The sequence below is a fragment of the Diuraphis noxia genome, unplaced genomic scaffold (genome assembly GCF_037042655.1).
Source record: "Diuraphis noxia isolate RWA-SAM2 unplaced genomic scaffold, SU_Dnox_SAM2 contig0002, whole genome shotgun sequence".
In the NCBI taxonomy this organism is placed as follows: Eukaryota; Metazoa; Arthropoda; class Insecta; order Hemiptera; family Aphididae; genus Diuraphis; species Diuraphis noxia.
Genome location: NW_028301712.1, coordinates 46,531,056 through 46,543,162, shown reverse-complemented (window position 1 = coordinate 46,543,162; position 12,107 = coordinate 46,531,056). Strand labels below are relative to the sequence as shown.

At 27.0% G+C, this 12,107-nt stretch overlaps 1 pseudogene; it reads right to left on the bottom strand.

Moving 5' to 3' along the window:
- Positions 1-7,102: 7,102 nt before the first annotated feature.
- Positions 7,103-8,290, bottom strand: LOC149058550 (uncharacterized; annotated as a pseudogene).
- Positions 8,291-12,107: the final 3,817 nt, after the last annotated feature.

Here is a 12,107-nt window from a genome sequence, read left to right as displayed (position 1 = left end):
TATTTTCCCTTTACAATTATTAGTTATTACAATACAATTAATAATAACAATATATTAATATTATTAATCACTTAATAATTAATATGTATTATATAGGTAAAAATTAAATTTGATGTCTATAAATATGTACCTACACGGAACGTTAACATTTCCACGAATATCTTTAGCGTGGATTTATTTAATTAAATTCTATATAAATACGGGGTGCTATTTATAAACTATTCACTATTATTTAATTATTTAATATCACGATTACACGATTGTGTAATAGGTACAAATGAATATATTTTAAGTGCTGTTCTACTATTATTCATTATTATTTATTTGATTTTGGTCTTTAGTCATTATAGACAATTAGACATTGGTAGTTTAGTCAGTTTAGTGTCAGTCTGTAGTACTCTGTCAGTCATGGCTAAATAATATTATAGCAATTAAAGCATTTAAAAGTAAGTAAAACCTATAATAATTTATAATAATATTCAAAATATAACAGTTATTTAAGGGATTGAATTAACAAAATACTTTTACACATATTATTATAAAAATGTTAAAATAATATAAAGGTAAATATAAATATATTTTTTATATATAAATAGTAAAATTAAAATTTAAAGCTAGTTATTACATATTAATTACAGTCACAGTAATTTAATGCTATAGATTAAATTAGCACAAACCAAAAAAATTACTTGCAAATTTTCGTGATTTTGACATAGTTCGTAAAAAAGGTTAGGTTTAAAAATTTAAAAATAAAATAATAAAATACAATAATTGTTAGATATAAAAAATTAATGGTATATAAATATTAAATATAAGTTAGTGACCTAATGTGTCAATACATGTAATTTGGCATATAAGTAAAAAGCTTAGTTTAATATTATAATATTTCAAAAATTCAGTATAATAATATAATATGTAAAAAATTTAGTGTAATAATATAAGTAATGTGTCAATACGTTTTGTCAAAAATAAATAATAGGTATAATGGGAACTAATTATTTAGCACTATGTGTCGCTCCTAATCTTTTGTTTTGCTCAACACAATAAGATAAATTGTGTGGCATTTTTGGTTTTGGGGTATGTGGCAGAACACTAGAATTAGGTTGGCTCCCATAGCTGTGTTCTGGAATGCGTTTCCACTTAGGAACCTTTCCTGCAGCTAAATTTTTTCTTCCTTTAATTTCAGTTGTACGTCTGGATCTTGCTGTAGGTTGTGTACCAATGTGCTTGTTTCCAACCAATTTAAGTTTCTTGGAAGTTGGATCAAGACCAGAATATTTACCAAATGTCATCATAGCTGATAGTAGACTAGCATGTGTCTTTACATTTTTCTTAAATGAATTACTCATTGCTTTAATTCCAGGTGTAAAGTAAGTTTCATCTGATTTTATTACGTCTCTCATTTTTTGTACCATCTCATCAAACATTTGTAGACCATTACTAGCAGTTTCACTTTCATTGTTTTCCATGTTGTCATTTTCTTCCATTGTAACATCATTGGCTATTGTATCTTGAACACAATTTATATTAATATTTTGTTTTATTTCGTTTTCAGTATTTACTGATATGGATTGAGGTTGCTTTAGAATTGAACCATACCACCCATTTTCAATGTAATTAACAAAATTCAAATTTGTTATCAATGTCAACTTGTTATCATATATCTTGTATGTGATAAGATAGTCGGATGGTAAATGCGCCGTGACATGTTTTAAAATTTCGCCTCCCGGAATGTGACAAGAAATGTGATAAAGCTTATACCAAGACACGAGCGTCTGGAGACAGCACCCTCGGAGCAGTTTCCCTTATCACAATACCATTATCACATAACCAACCAAGATACCGGTTACAATGTTTAATACCATTCCTTTGGTTAATACTTTATCAGTATAGTTGATATTAAATTTAAATATTAAATTATTTAAATTATTACCATAACACAGCGATTCCCAACCTCGGGTCTCGACCCAAATTAGGGTCGCAGAGGTTTTTATGGAGGGTCGCGAAATTATGATTTTTTTTAATGGGGGGGGGGGGGGGGGGTCACCAAAAGTTAAATTAAAAATATTAGGGTCACGTTTACAGTGGCGTGCCCGTGAAATTTCAATGGGGGGGATATATTTTATAAATTTTTTGGTAAAAGTACTTTTAAATTAATTATGGTTATCCAAATACAAAAATTGATAAACATTATATGTTCATTCATGCATAATGAGTATCATTCTACAATTAGAATTAATTTAAATAGCCACACACTATTCACTATTGTTTAAATAAAATGACAAAATTAAACTAAAAACATTTATAACCTTTATTAAAATATTTAATATACAAAAGAAAAAGAATTCTTAAAAACAACTTAATTATTCAAAACAAAAATTTAACCGCCTAGATTTTGTACTCATCTCATTAATGGCTTCATCAGTATTTATTTTAATGTCTCGATGAATGTTCATCAGAGCTAAGCCGTTTAATCTTGCTTGTCCAATAGAATATATAAATGTTTATAAATGTCTATGGTAATATACTAATATCTAATAAGTTGAAGTCAACAAAAAAAAGTCAATGGGGGGATATAACCCCTAACCTCCCCCCCCCTTGGGCACGCTACTGCACGTTTATAAAAGGTTGGGAACCGCTGGCATAACAGCATAACTTGTATAACAAAATATACATAATTATTTTGTCATGATTATTAGTTACTACAAATTACAATACAATGACAAAACAGGACACATTAAATTTAATTTAATAAGGCACGTTTCCCTATATTTTTACTATGAAATACATAATTTGTGCTGATGCTTCAGCAAAATCTTTTATTATGAAAACCAAAGGGCATACTGGATATTTTTCCTGCACCAGGTGTTTCGCAGAGGGTGAACATATTGGCAGTACTTGTTTCCCATTTAAAGATAGTAATTCTAGAGAAAGAACACATGAAGATTATTTTAACAAAAATCAAGAAGAACACCATGTAGGTGATTCATTATCAGACTTGATACGCATTCCGGATTTTGATATGGTAAAGTCATTTCCCTTAGATTATATGCACCTAGAGTGGCATTAGGAGTTATGAGGAAACTTATTCATTTTTGGTTGCACAAAGGTCCTTTGACTGTACGTTTACCAAGTTGGAAAATTAAAAAAATTAGTACAAATTTAATGTGTCTCAAATCTGCAATAACTAGTGATTTTGTACGAAAACCAAGACTAATTCAAGATGTTGGTCATTGGAAGGCTACTGAGCTTCGTCAGTTCTTGCTATATACTGGACCACTTGCTTTGAAAAATGTACTTAATGATAAAGTGTATGATCATTTTATGGTTTTGAATATTGCATTGACTATTTATTGAGTCCAAATATTAATGACAAATTATTGAATTATTCCGATAAACTTTTAAAGCATTTTGTTAAAAAATTTGAAGACATTTATGGTTCAAAATATATATCTCATAATGTTCATGGTTTGATACACATATCTAAAGATTATAGCCAATTTGGCCCTCTTGATTTTTGTTGTTGTTTTTCTTTTGAAAATCATATGGAAGTTTTAAAAAAAATGGTAAGGAAACATCACAAGCCACTTGAACAAGTGATTCGGCGATATGATGAACAGATACAAAATCTCATTATGGAATCTATAAGTGAACAACACAATAAAAGCATTATTTTTAATTATGAGCATAATAATGGACCTTTATTGGAAACTGCCAGTGGTCCGCAATATTTTAAAATCACATTAAATACTAAAATGATTATAAATATACGAAATTCATCAGACATATATGTACTAACTAAGGCTATGGAAGTAGTTAAAATAATTAATATTGCACATTGTATTTTATCTAAGGAACCTATTATAATTGGATATTATTATAAAAATAAAGAATCATTTTATGACAGACCAATTAATTCAGAAAAATTAGATATTTACATTGTGAGCAATTTATCTAATAATTTAAAATGTTGGAAAATAACGGATATTCATAAAAAAAATAATGTTATTTACTTTTGAAAACCAGCAAATTACATTTCCATTATTAAATTCAGAATGTTAAGCCTGAAGTTAAACCAAATGTGTATATAACTGTATAATATATTTTTCCATTATAATTCTTAAAGCAACAAAAAAATACTTCATAAATGCATAATTGTTGATTGATAGGTATAATATATATTTTATAAATGTAGTTACATACTTTCTGTAGAAAATATTTAAGTACTCGAACTAATTCATTTGTGATTTTTATTAATTTAAATTTTTAGAAGTATGTGGTTTGTTGTACATTTTATCCAAGACAATTCAGTGTCGGCTATTCCAAAATCATGGTGGAAACATGGCTATTGTGCTTGGCCAAAAAAAAAATAAGAATACCAGTAAATTGATTGAATCAAAACAAAAACCAAATAAAATTGACTATGAATATTTTAAAGCAAGATTGTTAACAGAAAATCCTATAAGTAATTATGTAATTTTATTAAAAGCCACCATTACAATTAATGTTAAATTAAACTCTATTGTCTTATCATGTTCTAGCTTCTTATAATGAAGCCAGATGTAAAGCATTAAAAGCGAAAAGTACTTCTGATTATAACGGAGGATGTTAAATTCAAATTTAAAACTAAACATAAAAAGAATTATCAAAAATTAAAGAAACCTCCAATTAATGATCCTGACTATAGTTCTGCACCTGAATTTTCTGGTAGGTATATAATGTAATAGTATTAATAAAATTATAAGTTCAAAAATAAGTGTAATATCTAAGTTTTTATTTTAAAGATTCTAGTGATGGTGATTTTGATGACAGTGATAAAGATAAATTGTATAGTCCAAAATGTTTTTAAGTAAGAAACTTATTTTTAAAACCTAAGTTTGATAAAATTATATTTATATTATTATTAATGTTTTGTAATTAATAATAGGTCCAAGTTATAATACTATTGACAATGTTGATAAAAACAAGGAATTCTCTTCAAATAAAGTATCTATTATAGAAGGTATATATATTTTTGATTATAAATGAGTTAATATAATTTATTTATTTGGTACTTTATTTTTCACTAATAAGAAAAATATTATTATAGAGAACATAAACATTATTATAAATAGTCCAAGTGGAAAGTGGAAAGTTCAACCCAATGATATGTCTCCTATATGTAATATTTCTATCAATAAATGTAACAATGATAAAATATTGCAAAATGAACATAAATCTTCTTTGTCCAGGCAATTAAACAATATCAAAAAATGCTTGTTTCCTAATAATACAAGTAAAGTAGTTTTTATCGATATTTAAATAATAACTTATTTAAAAAAAAAATAAACTTGTTCTTCACTAAATCAAGTGTAGAAATATTAATGAATACCTACTGAAATTGTAGTATGATTTAAGTTTATGCCATAAAATCCAGCGCCATCGTTAGGTTTTGCGAGGCCCTGGCAAAATCTTTAAAACTGACCACAATCACGTTTAATAAATTGTTTACTAATCAATTCAAATTAAATGTTATACTTTTATTTTTACATACAAATTAAATATTTAAGAATTCATTTCTAAAAACTATTAAATATTTTTATTTTACACTGTTTAGTAACTAATATTACTAATATTATTGATTTTATTACAATTAAATATCATAATATTATTATTATTATTATTATTATAACAAATATTGTTTAATAAATTATTATATTAGATTTTAAATATATTATAGTTTACAAAAAATATGGTTAAAAGAGCGAGGCCCTAAATAATAAAGAAAACAGCGAGGCCCCGGCAAATGTCCGATTTGCCGGGTTCACGCGACGGCACAGATAAAATCTTTTGTGTAACATCTATAACATTTATTTTCATGCATTTAATTAGTATTTTATAATTTTACATTTCCAAGTTAAGTATCTACAAAATATTATTATATTTTGATCTTTTTAGTTTCAAATACGTCTTTTAAAATCCAATATACAGGGCTGGAAGTACTAAAAACTAATAATAAAGTGACTAAGTGACTAAATGTGGTACTAAAAGTGACCAAAAGTTGGAGTTTTAACATTAATTAAATTTCTTATTTATAGCACAGAAACTTGAAATGTGCTTTCTTTAATACTTAACTAATATATTTTTAATTCAACAAATTTTAGCCTTTAATGTTGCAATTTAATCTTTTTTTAATAACTTACTAGCTATGCATAAGTACACATTCTGATTAAATATATTATTGAATATCCCTTTGGTATTGTTACTATTTAATTTAATTAATTAAAGATTAACAAAATTCACATAAAATAATAATTATATACTAATATGATAAAAACTTTTCCAACTTGAATAAAAAAATTTACATACTTTTAACATTATATAACATTATAGGCATTATCTAATTAATTAACAAATATAAAATTAAAATAAACTGCCTATTTTTAATCAGTCCAAATATTACAAAGAAATAGATCATTGGAGGAACTTCAAAGTAAAATAAAATTATCGCATATTATTATGATTATTATGTAGATATTATAACTACACTAAAATTAATACTGTTGAATTCAACAAATTAAGTAACTTAATAACATTAATTAAAAGTAATTCAGTACTTTATAAAAAATTTAACATATTACAGTACCTAACTAAAATATAAAAACAAATAATATTTTAAAATAATAGGCTACTTGACTAGATTTTTGTGTAGCTTCATTAATTTTTGTTGCAACTCATCTGTTTCCTTTTTTTCAAGATCTTTCTCTTTCTCGACTTGAGAAACTCCTGCTAGCATTGCATAAGCCAACTCTACTTCTTCAAAGTTTTTAGCTTCAACTGCACTTTTGAGGCGTTTATTCGCTTCTATAAAAAGTTTTTTTGCCATTTTGCCTTTATCATGTTCTTTTTAGTTTGAGTTGAGTTTCACAATTTTCAATATCTTTTTTTTGTTTTTCCAATTTCTCCATTGCACATTTTTTGTCTTCAACATCTTTTTTTTTTGTGTTCATTTTCAATTTTCAATTCTTGTTCTTTTTCTTTTTATCTAAATAATGCTGATACCTGTATAACATAATAAAGGTTATATACATGGTATTATATTAATTTTAGAGCTTTAAATACTTTACCTTGAATAAGCACTTTGAGCCAAAACGAGAAGTTCCTTAGTTAAAGGTACAAAATAAGGTGTATTATTGTAAAGTTTCAAAGCATCTTTAACAGTGAGTACAGCGTTTAATGTCTGTTCCGACATACTAGCACGATCATCAGTTAAGTATAAACCAGATGCTGAAAATGTACGTTCGACATCTGAATTCCCATGTGAAACAGACAAAGCAGCATGAATAACTTTTGATAACATTGAAGATCCCATATTTGCTTTTATTAAACAATCATTCCAGTATGTATCAATAGATTGTATTCAGATGGGTCTTCTTGTAATTGAAGTAGTTTCCATTCATCAACTAGTTTGTCATACTCAATACAATTGTCGAATGGCAATGCTTTGGCAAGAGACACAATGTCTGACACACTTGTTTTGGATTTCCGTTTAAGTGGTTGAAGACATCGAAAATATTTTACAACACTCCCAGATAGTGGAGCTTTAGTAAAAATGTGCTTGCACGCGGAAATAAAATGATTTTATACATTTTTAGAAAATTCTAATCGAGATCTTTCGCTAACATTCAACAATATTTTATCAACACCATGTCCCAATATTATTTCAGTCAACGGTAAAAGATGTTCATCATTTAGAATATTTTCAGTTATTAGCTAGTTGATTTGAAATGCTGGTTTGTTTACAAATACGGCCAAGTAAAGTAAGTAGAAGTAGTCTGACTTCATCATACATTAAATGAATTAAAGGTTCTTGTTTTTGAAATGTTCCAGTGAATCTTGTAAATATTTTGGCACTTGAACATACAAATAAAAGTTGGGCTTTCATTGTATCAATTTTTATGAGAAGTGCAATTCTTTTGTAGCTTAGAGATTTCATTAATATAGAACGTTTTTGGGGAACAAATTTCTAGAAGTAATGAACTACTGCATCCCATTGTTGTATTAGTCGAGACGCAGCATTTTCGATAGTAAGCCATCTAGATGGACAATGTTTAATAAAATGCAAATTTGGCATTTCTTTATCCCTCTGAATTTGTTCAAAATCATCCCATCTTGAAGGCCATCCATTAAAAAAGTTGTGAACTAATATAATAAGATCAGACACTTCCTCGCCCAAAACTGAAATACCTTTGCAGAAAGCATTATGCAATAAATGAATATTGCAGAATCCATTATTTAGTAGCTTTTGGTTTCATTCTTCATTCATCAGTCTAAAAACCTTCTTATTTACATTTGGTCCATCACTTCCAAGATGAATAAGCTTATTTAATGGTAAATGAGTATTATCAAGAGCTTCTTTTAATTTTTCAAACAGATCTTCACCTGTGGCTTTTCCAATGAAAAACGATTGTAGATGATGATGCACTATCAATCCTTGACTTTCAGACCAGTAACGTACTGCAATTTCCAATTCTTTTGATCCAGTTGAGTTAGTTATTTCATCAAATTATAATGTATAGTACTGACCTGTTATTTTATTGTGAAGTTGTTTTTGGAAATATGGCTGTAAAGCATCAGTCAATAGATACCTGTTAAAAAAAATTATACTACGATAATTTAAACCTACAGGTGTACTAAATCAAAAGTAAAAAAATTATGTTCATAGTTAATTAACTGGTAATTAAATTATGCTGAATAAACGGCCAAGTGCCAACCTTAAATTATATAAATAATTTTCATATCACAGCCAGGTACAATTGAGTTTAAAACACATGTTTTAAATTAATTAAAGTATTTTAAAATAGAGTTCATAATAAATAATACATATACATACCGAAATTTTGTGCGGCTTTAAACTAAAACCATTAGGAACACTTCAGGAAACATTGAATTAAAAATGGAAGCAATATCAGTGCATGATGATGCTGAAAAGTTACTGGTGATCATACTTATAACCCATATCAATTCAGCTTTTTTAGCACAATCGTTAGTATTAAATAACTTCACAGTAGATTTTACTGTAGCTTCTCGCTGTCGGTCATCAGATGTTGTAGCAGTAGTAAGGCGCAATTGATTTAATGCAAGCTTAGTTTTAGAATTTTGTTTGTGTTTACTAGTGTTGGAATGTTGATTAAGGGCTTGAAAACCTTTTAAGGTAACATTAATTGTTATTGAACATATCTTACAAAATATCTCATGGGCAGATTTACAGTCAGCCCATTGATTAATTTGGTGACCATTACAATCTTTTTTTATCATCCAGTCTTCCTTAATTTTACTATTTCTACCCATAGTGAGTGGTAGTTGAATACTAATAAACAACTGAATAAACACTTCAAACAGGTATAAATATATGAAAACAATAAACTTTAAAATGTAGTCAACAAAATACAACTACCTATACACTATCATAACTTATTACTCCTTAACTTATAATTAATTATATCTTGTCATAACTCAACAATCAACATTACTGATTTTTATAAAACTGAATTTTATAAACAAGTTCTATCCGTGGTTTTGGTAATGTATATATATATATGCACTTTATCTATTTATTGTTTACCTAGAAATTATTATAAATAGAAATGGTCTATAATCTCAATAATATAATTCAGGGTTTACTGCAGATCAAATTAAATTATACATGATAACGAGTAAATAAGTGCGCTCAGCTGATTATAAAACCGCAGAATAAAACTTCAATAATATAAATTGTTCCATTAATCTAAGACCGTGTATTGCATAGACATATAATAGAATAGACCGCGAATAGAAAGAGAACTGCAAAGCCATGATATGTGCGAGAGAGAAAGAACCATAAAAGGTTTTCTCATGGATAAGTTAATAAAACTATTATTTTTTCCAGTTGAATTAAATTATACGGCAAGATCACGATGTGGGCAGGATATAAAATTGTTCTTAGACATAATTTACAAGTTTCAAAATTAAAATATTTATAATTTATTGTATAAAATATACAAATTATTACAACTTACAATTAATATATTATAATACATGTATTGTACAAATGGTATAATAACAAAAAAAAAGTAACACAATATATTATTTTTATATATTTATGATTTATTGATGTTTAAAGAGTATTAGTTTTGTGTAGAATGTTCTAATTTTCTGATCTATTGAATTTGTTGATGAATTAATATGATGAAGTCTTAGTGTAATATAAATATGCATGATTAGTTTTAACAGTTGTAGGAGCTGATTATTGAAGGGTTCTTGTTCGAGAAAATGATTTGTTAATGATATAAAATATTTATTAATATTAATTAATGTAGAATTTTTTTCATCTTCTATAATAAACATATAAACAATAGATATGGAAAAGTTTTAATTTGTGTTATAATAATTATATACTAACCATTTACTGCTATTTCTTCTTCTAACATGAGATTTTCAAGATTGTCAAATACTGTAGCAACAGGTTTATCTGATAAACTTTTTGCAGAATTGTTTTCATCTTTTATAATAAACATATAATAAATATTAAATAGATATGAAAAAGTTTTAATTTATCAAATTTATGTAATGTATACTAACCATTTACTACCATTTCTTCTTCTAATATAAGATTTTCAAAATTGTCGAATTCTGTTGGAGATTAAAAAAATGCATTTCATTAAGTTATACCTAATAATAATGTATTATTTAAATTTTTTTTTAATACCTGGGAGTAATGATTTTCTTGAACAGAAGAACTTAGATGGTACAGCACCTGGTTTCAATATATCATTTCCAAATGATGATTGATAGTAGGTAATCATCATAATGTAAAGTGTTTGCTACAGAGCCTAGTATACTGAGTTATGATAATAGGAACATCTTTTTTTATTTGAGCAATCCATTTTTCCCTAAGATTTATATTTTTAGGAAATCTGTAAAAATTTTAAAAAATGCATGAAATGTTCCAAAGTATACAAGGTGTAACTCTTCCTGTTACACTCTGTATTATATACAAGGTGATTACATTTTTGATAAAAGAATCATTCTGTATTATGAATAAAAAAATTTTACCCGTGAAGTTTGACATTTTCTGTTTTAGCAGAACCACAACTATAACATTTTTGAACCATTTTATCAAAACAATCAAATCAAAAATGCTTAATAGGCAACTAAAAAACTCGCTGTTCTCAATTTCTCATACGAAGCGGACGAGCGGCATTCATAGAAAGTTCATCAACAAATTGTTATTGTTTATTATTATGGTAAGCAAATTATAATATTACTGATATCACTATCACCATTATTTCATGGAATAAACAGATTTTTTTCCATGAGAAAACCTCCTTAGAGTCTTTCTCACTCGCACATATGTTGGCTTCTATAATTTCTACATGGTATATGTGTTATTCGCGGTCTATTCTATTATATGTCTATGGTAGCGACGAGTGCCGCTAGCATGGCATCACTGTCGTAACTTATTTCGTATTAGTGTCACTGCTAGATACCTGGTATCCCCCTTGGTATAAGTTTTATCACATTTCTTATCACACTCCGGGAGAACTAGTAGGTACCCAATCTCGGAGTGCCTTTGGTAGTTTGGTCTCATATAGATCGTATACGGTCTATTGCGGGCAATTTATTACCCACTAAAAATATTTCTTTGAAGTCATGGGTCCTATCCGATCAAGACTTAGCGGTATAAGAGGAAGGCCGCAGTAAAGGCTGAAAAGTATGCTTCTGTCATAAAAAAAACAGCCAAAATAAATAAATTTTTTTCGCAAAGTGCGCAATCCAACGCTATCACAGTTAGTACTTACTATATACATAGTATTTATAGTACTTTATAAAAACTAGAAACTAATATCTATAAATATTTTTAATAGCAAACAGGCTGCCAAATATTTTTAATTCATTTTTAAATTTGTTCTTCTAATATTCTTACATGCAACTATGCAAGTATGTAACACATTAATGTATTCATTTTAAAAAGATCCACTTAAAAAAAATATGTTTTTAGTCTATTCAAACAGCTAAATTAATTATTAATTATCAAATATCAATACAAATTATTATTTAAACACATAATAATAAATTATACTTAATAT